Consider the following 14648-nt stretch of genomic DNA (forward strand, 5'->3'; position numbering starts at 1 on the left):
TTGAATTTTGGTTTGGATTCTAGGATTTTTGAGGAAATACACTGAAAACCATATTTTCCCCAGAAATTCTTTGCCTTTTAATTTTACTTATTCTATTCTTTTCACAAGTCAATACGTATCTGATCAAATCTCCGTGTATTCTTCAATTGATTTTTCTATCTTGCCTATATCACTTTCCTTTTTTTTTCTTAACTTGAAGTAAATTTTTAAAAATTAGAATTATTAACCCAGATAAGAAAAACATGTCAAGGACACTAATAGTTTATAAATTATGACATTCAAATTACTTTGATAAATTATGTATCTTACATACATTATTTCATAGAGCTTTCATAAGAACTTTAAGAAGGAAAATTTTTTCTTCTGTGTTATACATGAGGGAATGAAGAGATCACTAAATTGAGAAATGGAATGGGCATCCAAGCCTGTATGATTCTAAAGCGCCTACATTTCAACTGCAACCAATTTCTTCCCAAGAGCCTTACATTGATGTCAGATATTTAGGCTCTCACCAAATGACTTGGGGTCAGAAACAAAGTGGGAGCAATATAAATAATTAGCCCAATCGTAATACTGATTTTCTTTTCTAAGTGCTAAACACTAGGCAAGCAACTTAGCTTCTATGAAAAATATTAAATTGGAGTGTTAAAATGAAACTTACCAATGCACCATATGTCAGAATGTAGCTTTAGGCCGGGAGTACATTTTCGAAGGAGATATTCAAAGATGAACATTGCAGAATTTATAGATGGGTCAATCCATCCAGAAGATTAATACTTAAAAACGCACGGGAACATAGGAAAGTTCCCAAACACACAGTGTGAAATGACAGAATTAAAAAAAAAGAGAGAGACAAGTCAATAATAATTGTTGGAGATGTCAATACCTCATTTTCAATAAGGAATTTAACTACTATGGAGATAGTATAAATAAACCAATAGAATAAACCAACAGAAGACTCCAACAAGACTAGAAACCAACTACACCTAACAGATATATGTAGAATGTCTATAGAATACTATATCTCAAAACAGCAAAACACTTTTCCTTCTAAGTACACATGGAACATTCTCCAGGATAGACCCTAGAGAATATTTTTATGGCTAGGCCATAGAAAAGAGCCTTAATAAATTTAATTTTTTTTAACATTTATTTATTTTTGAGACAGAGACAGAGCATGAATGGGGGAGGGGCGGAGAGAGAGGGAGACACAGAATCTGAAACACGCTCCAGGCTCTGAGCTGTCAGCACAGAGCCCGATGTGGAGCTCAAACTCACAGGCCGCGAGATCATGACCTGAGCCAAAGTCGGACGCGTAACCGACTGAGCCACCCAGGCGCCCAGAAAAAAGCCTTAATAAATTTAAAAGGAATAGAATCATATAAAATATGTTAGAAAAATTGAGAAAATCACAAATCTATGAAAATTATATAACACAACTTTAAATGAATCAACAAAGAAATAAGAAAATACTTTGAGACAAGTGAAAATGAAAACACAACCTAATAGAACTTAGGAAATTCAGTGAAAGGAATTCTTTGAGAGAAATTTGTATCTACAAATATCTGTATTAAAAAAAGTATCTCAAATAATAATTCTACCATAAGACACTGGAAAAAAAGAATAAAAATAAAATCCTAAGCAAATGGAAGAAAGAAAATAATATAGCTTTGAGTGAAAATGAAGAGAACAGAGTACAGAAAAGTAACAGAAAAAATCAATCAAAATAAAACTTGTTTCTTTGGAAAGATCAAAAAAACTGACAAAACTCTAGGTATACTAAGAAAGAAGAGAACACTTCAAATTACTAAAATCAGAAGTTAAAGAGCGGCATCACTACCCACCTTACAGGAATAAAAATCAGTATTAGGGAATATTATAAGGAATTGTATGCCAAAAAAAGAGATAACCTAGATGTAATGGATAAATTCTTAGAGGGGCATAAACTACCAAAATCAATGTATGAAGAAGGAGAAAATATGAGTAGTCTTGTAACAAGTAAGGAAATTGAAAATTTTTAAACTTTTCATAAAATATTCTAGGTCCAGATGGTTTCATTGGTGAGTTTTTAAAGAAAAAGTTTAAAGAGCAATTAATATGATCTCAACAAACTTTCAAAAAATATAGAAGAGGAGGAAACACTGCTAAAATCATTTTGTAAGATCAGTATTATTCTGCTCCCAAAACCAGACCAAAAAAAAAAAAAAAAAAAAACCCGCAAAAAAACTCACTAATATCCTTATTAACATATATGCAGAAATCCTGAGAAAAACACTAGCAAATCAAATTTAGCAAAATATAAAAAAATTACACTCTGTAAGAAACTAGGATTTATCCCAAGAATATAAGGTTATTTATCTTCTGAAAATCAATTAATGTAATATATTAACAGAATAAAGGAAAAAGAACACATGATTATTTCCATAGAAACAAAAAAATGCTTGGCAAAATCTGACACTGTTTATGAATAAAAGGAAGCATTCTCAACTAGATAAAAGTCATATATTTAAAAAAAAGAACAAAGAATATAGTGAGCATTAATACATACTGAGGAAAGTCTGTATGCTTTCCCCCAAGATCAGTAACAAGGCAAAGTAGTCTGCTCTTGCAACTTCTATTTAACATTATGCTAAGGTTCCAGCAAGTACAATTCAGCTGAATGAATGAATGAATGAATCTATCCATCTACCCATCAATCCATCCATCCATCCATCCATCCATCCATCCATCCATCTATCCATCCATTCATCCATCCAGGTATGAAAGGAGGAAGGAAAACTATTCTATTTGTAAATGACATGATCTTGGATATAGAAAAATTTTAAGTGGGAGCACCTGGGTGGCTTAGTCAGTTAAGCATCCGACTCTGAACTTCGGCTCAGGACATCATCTCATGGTTGTGAGATCAAGCCTGCCATAGGGCTCTGCGCTGTCCATGGAGCCTGCCTGAGATTCTCTACCTCCTCCCTCTGCCCCTTCCCTCCTTGCACTCTCTGTCTCTCTAAAAGAAAGAAAAAGAAAAAGAAAAAGAAAAAGAAAATCCTTAAGAATGTACAAAAAAAACATTTAAATAATCAAGGAGTTCTGAAAAGTTGAAGAATGCAAGAGCAGTATACAAAAACTATTTGTTTTTTTTTTTTTTTTTTTTTTTTTTGGTACACTAGAAAAAAACAACCAGAATATGAAGTTAAAAAATAATTTCTTATATTATAAAATAACATCAAAAAATAAAATGCTTAGGAAAAAAATTAGCAAAAAATAAACATATGTACTCTGAAAACTGTAAAACATTGTGAAGATAAATAAAAGAAGACCTGAATAAATGGAAAGACTTTGCATATCCCTGGAGCAGAAGAATTAATATTATTAAGAGGGCAATATTCTTCCAAATGATCTACAGAACCAATGCATCCCTATCAAAATTCCAGTTTCCTTTTCTGTAGAAATTGACAAGCCCTTCCTAAAATTCACATGGAAATGAATAGTCAATGTCATCTTTAAAAAGAAGAACAAAGTAGGAGGACTCACACTTCCTGATTTCAAAACTTCTTACAGAGTTACAGCAATTAAGACAGTATGGTACTGGCATACGTACAGGCATATAGATCAATGAAACAGGATTGAGGGTCCAGAAATAAACTTTTATATTTATGGTCAAATGATTTTCAACAAGGGTGCTATGACAATTCAATATGGTAAAAAAAATAGTCTTTTTGACACATGGTAGTGGGACAACTGGATATCCATATGCAGGAGAATGAAGTTGGACCCCTTCTCTAAATCATATACAAAAATACCTCAAGATGGATCAAAGACCTAAATATAAGGGCTGAAAATACCAAATTCTTACAAAAATTATGAGTTTCCCCTTGTGGCCCGGGTTAAGCAAACCTTGGGTATGACACCAAAAGCATATGCAACAGAAGAAAAAAAAAAAAAAAAAGATAAATCGGACTTTGTCAAAACCCAAAGCTTTGTGCTACAAACAATATCATCAAAAAAGTAAAATGACAACACACACCATGGAATAAAATATTGGCGAATCATATATCTGATAAAGGGTTGATATCCAGAATGTATAAGTAAAACTATAATTCATTTTAAGAAGATAGATAACGGAATTAAAAAAAAAATGGCTAAGGGATGTGAATAGACATTGCTTCAAAGAAGATATGCAAATGTTCAATAAGCAAATGAAAAGACACTCAACATCACTAGCTAACAGGGAAATGCAAATCAAAACCACATGGGGTACTACTTCACATTCACTAGGGTGACTATAATAAAGACAGATAATAAGTGCTGACAAGAATATAGAGAAATAAAAATTTTCATACACAGCTGATCAGAATGTGAAATGATATAGATCCTTTAGAAAACACTTTGGCAATTCCTCAAAATATTAAGCATAGAGTTACTATGTGACCCAGCAACTCAACGTCTCTCTATATTCACCAGAGAAGTGAAAACCTATGTCCACACAAAAACCTTTATACCAATGTTCATAGCAGCATTATTCATTATAGGCAAAATGTGGAAACAACCTAAATGTCCGTTAACTGATGAAGGGGTAAACAAAATGTGATATGTCCATACAATGCAGTATTATTTGACGATGAAAAAGAATAGACTATTTAAACACCTTAACACATGGATAAATCTGGAAAACAGATTAAAAGAAAGAAGCCAGTTACCAATGACAACATATTGTATAATTTTATTTAAATGAAATATCCAGAATAAGCGTATCTATAGAGACAAAAAGTAGATTAGTTGTTGCCTGGGGCTGAAGCGATTAGGAGTGATGGGGAATGACTGCCAATGTATACAGTATTTCTTTGTGTGTGTGTGTGTGTGTGTGTGGTTGGGGGGGGATGAAATGTCTTAGAATTTAATACGGTGATGGCTGCACAATTCTATGACTATACTAAAAATTATTGACGTGTATTCTTTGAAAAATGGAGGAAATACTAAAAAATTCTGTTAAGTGGCTTATAAACTATTCAGCCACATTGGGAGTATGAAAAAAAAAAAATTCTAGAGCTAGAGATTGGGGAAATATCTTTTGTGAGAATTACACCGTGAGTCCCAGCCCTCTCAATTACAAAGTAGTAGCTTGAAGGTGACTATCCTGAAGGCTTATTAACAAATATCTCCAGGACTTTGGAGGACACAGTGGGCTTGGTAGCTGCAACATTTGTTTAATCTAAAGGATGAAAAACTGGCTGGCTAAACACTCTGATGGTGGAAATAGGAGAGTTTGCTGCTCTATCTATTAATTGAAATCTCCAGAGTTTATTCAGGAAAGAGGATGTGTGAATGTTTCCCATGGATCAGAGGTTATTTCACAAGCATGGAGAAGATGTGATATAGAGTACTCACTGGCCTTTTCCCAGTGATCTGGAAAGGCAAACAGACCTCCACGGAAGAAATGGAAGCCTAGTCAGGTTCCTGGGACTGAAAATGAAGGAAGTTCTATCCCATCCCCTCAACCCACAACATAGATACGTTTTGGACCTTGCTTGACCAAGGAAGTGTAGAAATGTCCTGAGCAATGGCGAAACCGCTGGAACACCTGTAGAAATGCCAATGAAAGTACTCTTAGTTCAGTCTGTAATAACAAAAATATCATAAACTGGGTGGCTTATAAACAACAAACATTTATTTCTCAGTTTTGGAGGCTGGGAAGTCTGAGACCATGGCAGCATCCAATGAGAGGCCTCTTCTTGGTTCATCACCGTGCTTCTAGCTGTAAGTTCACATAGTGGATGGGTGGCAGGGATGAGGGAGATTCCCTGGGCTTCTTTTATAAGGGCACTAATCCCATTCATGAGGGCTCCACCCTCACAACCTGCCTAATCACTTCCCAAAGTTTCCTCCTTCTAATGCAATAACACTGAGTATTAGCTTGCAGTGTATGAATTTCAGGGGACACAAACATTCAGACCATAATAAACGTGTTATCTTAAAACCAGCTGTGCTTTTCAAGCTGAAAGAGGAGGAAAAGTTGTGCTAAGCAGAGAAACGAAAGAAGCCAGGCAAACTTCCCTTATCACATGACGTCTTTCTGCCAACTATGGGCTCAGACGGCAAAAGGGGAGAAGCCTCAGTTTTAAGCCAGCTTCAGACCTTTGATAATTACTTGGGACCAGAAATTCTAAGTATTGAAATGATACTGTGTTTTCTGACTTAAAGTCATTGTAGAATTTCCTTAGAGTGACCAGAAAAAAATGAGTCTAAGTTTTCACATAGGAGTAGGGAAGAATAAAAACAGCCCCATCCCATTGAGTGAATCTACAAGAAAGTGGGAGACACAATTTAAATTGTTTATAATTATACCCCACTAGTCATGCTTGCTCAAATTCTAAAATGAGGATAATAATAGTATCTAATCCACAGAATTGCTTGATAAATTTCTCAACTGCCTAACAAATGAGTACTTTTAATTAATGCTATTACTATCACTTTGCTTTTGCAATTGTTCACATGTCTTCTAGAACAATGTTGTTGAACGTGTTTTCTCCTGTAGATAGGAATGTTCTCTGTATTGTCCAATTAAGTTAGCCACTAGCCTCATTCAGCTGTTGAGCACGTGAAATGTGGTTGGTGCAACTGAGGCACTTACTTTTAATTTCGTTTTAATTAATCTAAATCAAAACATAAATAGCTACATGTGGCTGTGGCTCCTGCATTGGACATCTCAGATCTAGACGTGTAACAAAGAAAAAAGATATGGGTCAGAAAAGTTGATTGTAAATCCAAGCCTAAGTCCAGCCAACGAGGGAGATTGTTCCAGACCAAATTATTGTTTCATTAGTGTAAGTGGCGTTGCCAGAAAAACCTCAGAATGAATCGGATACAAGTAGAGCTGTAATTTATACACAGATTACGGGGGTGGGCAACAAGAATAGCAAATATATATACACTGAAATTTGCCAGTGCTAAACTATATTCAGACTAACTTCTGACATCTAGTCTGGTACATTAGTATTGATCACAAATTGCAGGTGGAATTTGAACTAGCTATTTTCTAATGATGCAAATCACTAAATAAAGCATCTTACTAAGAGAAGCCCTACCATCTTATTCTTTGGTTTTTGTAAATTTTTTAATGTTTATTTATTTTAGAGACAGAGAGACAAGCGGGGGAAGGGCAGAGAGAGCCAGAGACAAATTCTGAAACAGGCTGCAGGCTCTGAGCTGTCAGCACAGAGCCTGACGCGGGGCTGGAACCCACGAACCGTGAGATCATGACCTGAGCTGAAGTTGGACACTTAACTGACTGAGCCACCCAGGCGCCCCCCATCTTATTCTTTATGAATAAGATGTGTGTCCATCTGACCAGAACATGCCAGCACAGACCTCTGAAAGAAAGGTTCAGTGATGTTCGTCTGTACTGTTAGAGGAGGTTACAGCCTGGTGAAGGGAAGGACATTTACTTCCCTTTAGTAACCTTCCTGACCTACTCTAACCTACTCTTTTCTAAAGCCAAGAGGAAAGTTCACTTTGGAAAGGAAAGTAAAAAGCTCTGGAGTAAGAAGGCAGAGTCAGCAGGGCTCCACATTGAAGTCTGCAGACTGGAAGAAAAGACTAGAGCACATTAAACATTATATTCAAGCCATGTCAGATGTGGAGGGAAGTCTTACCTAAATTCGGCAATTACAGCCTTATTCTAACTCAATATAGAGCCAAGCAGCTGCGTGCAGGGGTGTTTACTGCTGCTGTCACATTAAAGATTTATGCCCGACGGTGGCATCTTCGGTGTAATGGATCGAAGAACTTAAACTTATTTTTTGTGAGTAATGTTTGAAATTGCTGTTGCCCTCCCCTCTCCCCCTCCCGCCCCCCTGCACCCACTGTGTACCCGCTGTTTCTCTGTACAGAGCTGGCAATGTGACCTCTGCTTGGGAATAGGACGGCAGTAGAGGATTTATACGATCCTAGATATATCCTAAGCTACAGACCACCGACTCTATGTAGCCTGAACTTGACCAGATGCTGTGGCAGCAGATCATAGAATCAGGAGCCTTCTAAAAACATCAGGAGATTAGAACTGCTTAAGAAGGTAAATGGCTGTTATAAATATATATTTGTGCAGCACATCTAGCATTGGTCAAGTGCTTACTCTCTATGTGGCACTGTATATGAAGTGCTTCTTATAAATATCTTTATGAGATAAGTGATATTTTAGCCCCAATTTACAAGGAAAGAAACCAAGGCTTGCAGAAGACTAGGTAATAACATACTCAAGGGGACATAATTAATTATTGATAGAGGTCCTGAACCATTTGTTACGCACGATGCAATGTGTTCTCTCGGATATAGAATAGAATTCTCCCTATCAATCAAGGTGAAAGGTGGTGCCATCATGTCCCTGGGGTTGTAGTGACCTACTGATATATGAAAACAGTGTGCTGCTCTCTATAAATATAGCTTATATCTAACCTGAATGCTCTTCTCATCTCCTCTTTTTATTATAATGAATATAAAGGCAACTGAAGGAGAAGGGATGAAGTTGCTAATGTTGCAATTTCGTGAAGTCCTTATTGGACCCTGATCAAGGGAGCAGGAAACAACATCCATGAGCATTAATCATACACTCTGACTTCTGTACCACTGGGCGAGTGGACCTCAGGACTGGGACATTCCACAGTTGGGCTAGCAGAGACATGTTTATTTCCTTTTCCCTGTTACATAGGATGGTTTGTGGCACCCAACACCTGGATGCCAGCATCTAGAGAATATCTCCTCTCCAATGTCCCACCCGGTAGGAGCTGTCATGGACCTTTAGATACAACTACACACATTCGTACAAAGGACGATCAATAAGGATCAACAAGATGACACATCCAAACATCTTGAATGTGTGTAGAATTGAATCTAAATAAACTAGAATGCAGAAATTTACCTTTTACTATAAGAAAAAAAAATCCCTAGTTTCCTCATTGCCCACATTTTTTTGTCTTCCCATTCTTTTTTACCCATTTTTTTTTTCAATCACAGAAAGCCATCAGGTAATTTGGGATCAATAGGAGAAATCAGACAGTTTCCCCTGGCGCCCAGTTTGCTCCAGATTGAGTTTACCTCAATGAAGGAACTTGGAGACATGCTTCTTACCCAGCCTTGGACCTGAACAAGGCCAGAGCGAACCTGTGTCCAAGAGAACCTGTGGGGAGCCAAACGAACACACTGAACACAAGTCACAGAACTGCTTTTCGTTCCTGCTTAGTGTTTAATCAGTAGAGGTGCCTCTGGCCAAGTCATTTAATCTCTTTGACTTGCAGTCCTTTTAGTCCATAAAACAAGGGTATAAAAACTAAGACAAGCACTTAAATCTTTTAAAACCCCAACTTCCTATGAGTTCAAAATCTTAAGATAAAACGTTCTCTCACTATATGTCCAGAAGTCGTATTTTCACTAAACCAGTGTCCTTCTTCAAGATACCAGCGCTTCAAAAGCTAGTTCAACAGCACCTCTTTTATGAGGCTGTGTTTGAATGCATGTCAGGGTTCTTTGCTGTAAACAACAGACTGTATGCTGGCTAGATCAGGCAGACGAGTGTATTAGGTTTAAGCAGACAAGTGTATCAGGTTAGAATTTCCTGGAGGGCTACAGCCAGACTAGGAAGTTATTCCTCCATGACTGTTGACAAACTACGAAAGGAGAGGGCATTGGTGACAATGGGTCGAAGCAAGGCAAGTGGAGGTGGAGACATCCTTAGTCAGGAATCTGCTGCCACGGCTTCTAGAAACCTAGGATGTGGACACTGGTCCCCGGGGCCCTGAGAGCTCCATGCCTGCCCCTGCCGTTGCGGAACATGGGGTCTGCATGCAATGCGTGGCACTTTTCTTGCGTTGCTCTCCTCCAAATCCACGTCTCCATGGGTCCTTCTAATCGTTAGTGGCTTGGTCATGTGCCTGCACCCAGCTGCAGAGGAGACTGAAAATGTGAGTGTTCTGACTTGTGCCTTGGAAAGGCAAGGAATTGTAATGTCAGCAAATGGACCAAAAGTAAGGAGGTATAAGATAACAGCCACAGTTAAGGACTGTGGAAAAAAAAAAAAAATGTATTGCCCTTGATTTCCTCCTCCAGACTGAAGCTTGCTTTGAAAAGGGTCAATATTGGGGTGCCTGGGTGGCTCAGTCAGTTAAGCGTCCGACTTCGGCTCAGGTCATGATCTCACAGTTCATGGGTTCCAGCCCCACATCGGGCTCTGCGCGGATGGCTCAGAGCCTGGGGCCTGTTTCAGATTCTGTATGTGTGTGTGTGTCTCTCTCTCTCTGCAGTTCCCTGTTCGTGCTCTCTCTCTCTCTCTGTCTCTCTCTCAATAAATAAATAAACATTAAAAAATAAACAATTAAAAGTATCAGTATTAAGTAAATATAAATAAACACATAAACCTTTCTTAGATACATTAGATGAACCTCTGCCTTTTGAAAGAGAAGATGGCTAAACAAAGTGCAAGCTTTTCTTTGTGACACAAGATTTTTAATATAAATTCAAATATTATGAACATGATTACGTAGTATGAGGAAACTGATTCCTCATTATCTGTATCCTTAAAGGTACCAGTCATAGAAGAACTTATCATTTCTAAATCTGATTTCATTTAGTGGACCTTCTTCCATTTCTAATTATCGTGGGGGTTATGAAATATCCTGGAATCAGATATATCTAAGTTCAGATCCTAGCAGAGGAATCTTGGACATTCTCATAACATTTCTGATGGTTATAGGAGATGATGAAAGGTAAGTATGGTTCATGGAGCCTAATGAATTGTAAGTACTCATTGAATGAAAGCCGGTGGTGTCACACCTGCTTTATTTTCCCTGACTTTTCCCTTTGTCTGTTACCGTGTTTGATCATGCCTGCCTCTTACTCTGTTGGTTCAAACTCTTCCTCTTTGCTGCTTCCTCCCATTATGAGCTTTCTTTTTTAAGAACATTAGGTTAATAGCTCTTTAGTTGATTGATTACTCAGTCGCAAGCTCTGCATCGGTCCGGTCCTGTATGTCTTTATGCCGTGAAGGAACCTCACACCCTACCAATCAGCGCTCATCGTGTTTGACTTCTTGATTTCAAACCTTAGTTGCTCATCACTTCTGTTTGGGGTTTCGGGAAAAGCTAGCCTGCCTTTTAATGCATCAGAGGTAGATTCCAATATATAAGTAAACATCTTACTAGGCAAAGGTTAAAGTGAAGACAGCGACAACAGCAAATAATCTTCTCTCCTCATTAGCATGTAAGGAAGGGTTTGGAGCCAGAGAAATTTTTGATTCCTAGCCAATCCACTTATTATTCAAGTTCCTTGCACAAGACAGTTAACTTCTTTGAGAGACTTTCCTGATCTGTAAAACGGGAGTTCAGTTGTTGACTTGCCGGGTTGCTGTGAGAGTTAGAAATGCACCGCTTTCCTAGGGCGATGCCTCGCATATAGTTGATGTCCCATGAATGCTGGCTGTCCCGGTCATTGCAGCTAGGAGCAAACCAGCAGATTGCAGTGGCCTCCTGAGAAGTGGGTACTGATTAGAATTAAGGGGGGGGGGGGGAAAGACACCCCAGAGAAAATACTGTCTGCTTCTGCTCAAGGTCAGCCCTGTCAGGCTGCCAAGAGGCGAAGACCTTTAATTTCATGGTGTCATTTTCTCTTCCTAAAAGTACAGTCTGACATATATTTGCTTTTTAAATTGAAGTGAACTAAAATTAATCTCATTATGGGAATCTGATAGTCCTCAAGGTACTTGGAGACTCCTGAGTGTCACAAAACTAGGATCAAAAACGCTGGTAAACTGCCAACGGAAAAAGCAAAGGCGGCTAAGTGGACGGAAGCCCGTGGGGCTGGGGGTGAGGGGGCAGGGGATGCTTATGTATAATTTGACTCCTTTGACACTTTGTCAAAATAGTGTGGCTCAAACAGACACTTCAAGCCTGAATATCTTTGAGAAATCCTTAAAGACCTTCCTTGCTGTTTCTTAGTGGACAGCTTATATTTTTGAGAGCCATTTGAATATTATTTAAATTTTATTTGAATATTCAGTAGAGGGCCATTATTAAGCATTGATTTGCACACATACTTTTGGGCAACCATGGATTCTGGAGCTGTTCGTGGAGCTTGATGTGTACGAGAACAGCTTTAAAGAGGAGGAGATATGCCTAAAGTATAACCTGGGTTTGCTGTGCTCTCCAGATAAAAAAGTCTATATTTTCCATAGGAGCAGGAGTTGAGGTCTAGCCCCCTATCATGATGAATCCTGGAAATCTATTTTTTCTGATGAGGTCTTCAAGTCGCTGCTGGAAGGTCTTCCAGCAGATAAGGCCCTCTATCTTCCCCTGGGTTTCCTGGCTTTTTGATTTTCAGTTGATGGTCTGTTGTCAGCTCTGATATCCTGAATCTCTGTACCTTAAGTCCGTGAATACAAGACACTATCTTCCTCGTATCTCGAGGGTTCTAGAGCATCCTGGAGAGAAAGCCTTTAAGAATGACAGTTATCACATACTTTAAAATATGTATGAAGCGATTTTGCTTAAAAATGTCTGTAACTGTTGCTCTAAACTTAAGCTTTTAAGTTTTGTCATTTTCAGTTTTTTGATTTTGAGAGCCATTATAACATCATGACACTATATATATATATATATATATATATATATATATATATATATGTATATATATACACACACACACACACACACACACACACACACACACACGGAGAGAGAGAGAGAGAGAGAGGGAGAGAGTTCTTCCCCAAAATGAGTTAGGTTCTTCTTTTCTGTACTGACCCTAAAAATTCTTTGTGGATCTTGCCTCTCTTGTCCATGACATTTTGTGGTACCAGTTTTCCAGATGTCGCTTCCTCTTTCGAAACAGTAGAATTCACCACCCACGTCTATTCCTTCTATTAGAAGACAAAAGAGCATAATCTTTAAGAACATGGCTCCTTAGGGAAGATTCCCTAAGTTTGTTCACTTTTTATTAGTGGTGTGGTCTTTGACAAGCCACTCTGACTGAGCCTTAATATTGTCATCTATAAAAATTACTATCTAAATAGCACCCACCCTAAAGATCGTGGTGATTAAATGGCCATCATCCATAAGAAGCAGATGCAGCCAAGAGAGAACCTAATCTGGCCTGAGTATATGGAGAAGAGGGTGGAAGCATCAGCAGATAAAGCTCTACACTGATTCTTCCGTATTTGAGGAGTTTCCCCCTTTAACATGACTACTTAGGGTTCAGCGTATGCTGCCCACCAGGAAAAGTACTTTCTTTAGAGACTTGCATGACTTTCTTTAAAGGTCCGCCTGACTTCACACATTCTTAACTTCTATGTTAATCACCTGTGTCCGGGGTAGATATATAGGTGGAAATTTAGAGGTACGTTTACCGATGTCTATTCACTCTACTTCCTGTTGGGTGTTCTGACAGGCTGTCTGTGCCCTGCCCCATCGCCTAGAGCTCTTTAATTACACAGGGACTGCCAACCACCAGAGAGCTTTCATTGACTTGAGATCGTTCTGCTTGTCCAGGGCAAGCTCGAATTGCTGCAGAATTGATAAATGACCTGCCACTTCCCTGGAGCCTTCGATTCGAGGCTGACAAGAGTTGGTGTGCACATTCCCTCGTTCTCTTCCACTTGTCGGAGTTATGTGGGATAGCCCTGAAGCAGGATCCTCGCTAACCCAGAATTCCTCAGTGGGGTCATGCTCCAGTTACCCATCGTGGTAACCGAACTGGTAACACACGCTTCGTTTCTTGTATTCCCTTGCCTGTCTCACCAACCCACTCCACTGTGGGTTTTTCCTGAGGCCACTTTCCGAATGAACTACTTGCCCTCAAATCCTTGTTTCAGGGTCTGCCTCTGGGGAAAGCTGAACTAACAATGATCCCATGAGACCACGACTCATTGTGAAAAGGTCGTAGAGTGTCAGATCCTGGCACATGGTATACATTTGTGCATTTCTTGGTTTTCCTCATTCACCGATTCATTTTTTTAATTTCTTATTTTATTGAAAAATTAATGTGTATTTATTTTGAGAGAGAGAGAGAGGGAGAGAGAGAGAATCCCAAGCAGGCTCTGCACTCAGTGCAGAGTCCAACTTGAGGCTCGAGCTCACAAGCTGTGAGATCATGACCCGAGCCAAAATCAAGAGTCGAAGGCTTACGCGACTGCGCCACCCAGGCGCCCCTCATTTTTGAGGAGGCTCTATGCCCAGGGTGGAATCTAATGTGGGGCTCGAACTCATGACCCTGAGATCAAGACCTGAGCTGAAATTAAGAGTCGCAGCCTTAACCGGCTGAGCCACCCAGGCGCTCCTCACGGAGTCGTTTTTTTGAAGTTAGTGTATTACTTCAGAGATCCACAGGGTTGCAAACAGCAGCCAAGCAGGCTGGCTGAGAGAAGCAGAGCGCCGAAAGCCGCAACATTTGATGAGAAAGGAAGCTTTCTGGCGGCCTTACACGCTCTGGCTATTCACTGCCACAGAATAGGAAATACAAGTTTGGTTTTTTTTTCTTTTTTACGATTTTTTTTTTAATTCTAATAATGGCCTATCTTTTCATAGTTTGCTGAACTTGCTTTCTCCTTCATACCTTCGTATGAGTGGCATCATGACGTGGATCTCAAGTAGGAATGACTTTGGTCCCCAGAGGAT

This window comes from Panthera leo, chromosome B1, assembly GCF_018350215.1.
Source record: "Panthera leo isolate Ple1 chromosome B1, P.leo_Ple1_pat1.1, whole genome shotgun sequence".
NCBI classification, from domain to species: Eukaryota; Metazoa; Chordata; class Mammalia; order Carnivora; family Felidae; genus Panthera; species Panthera leo.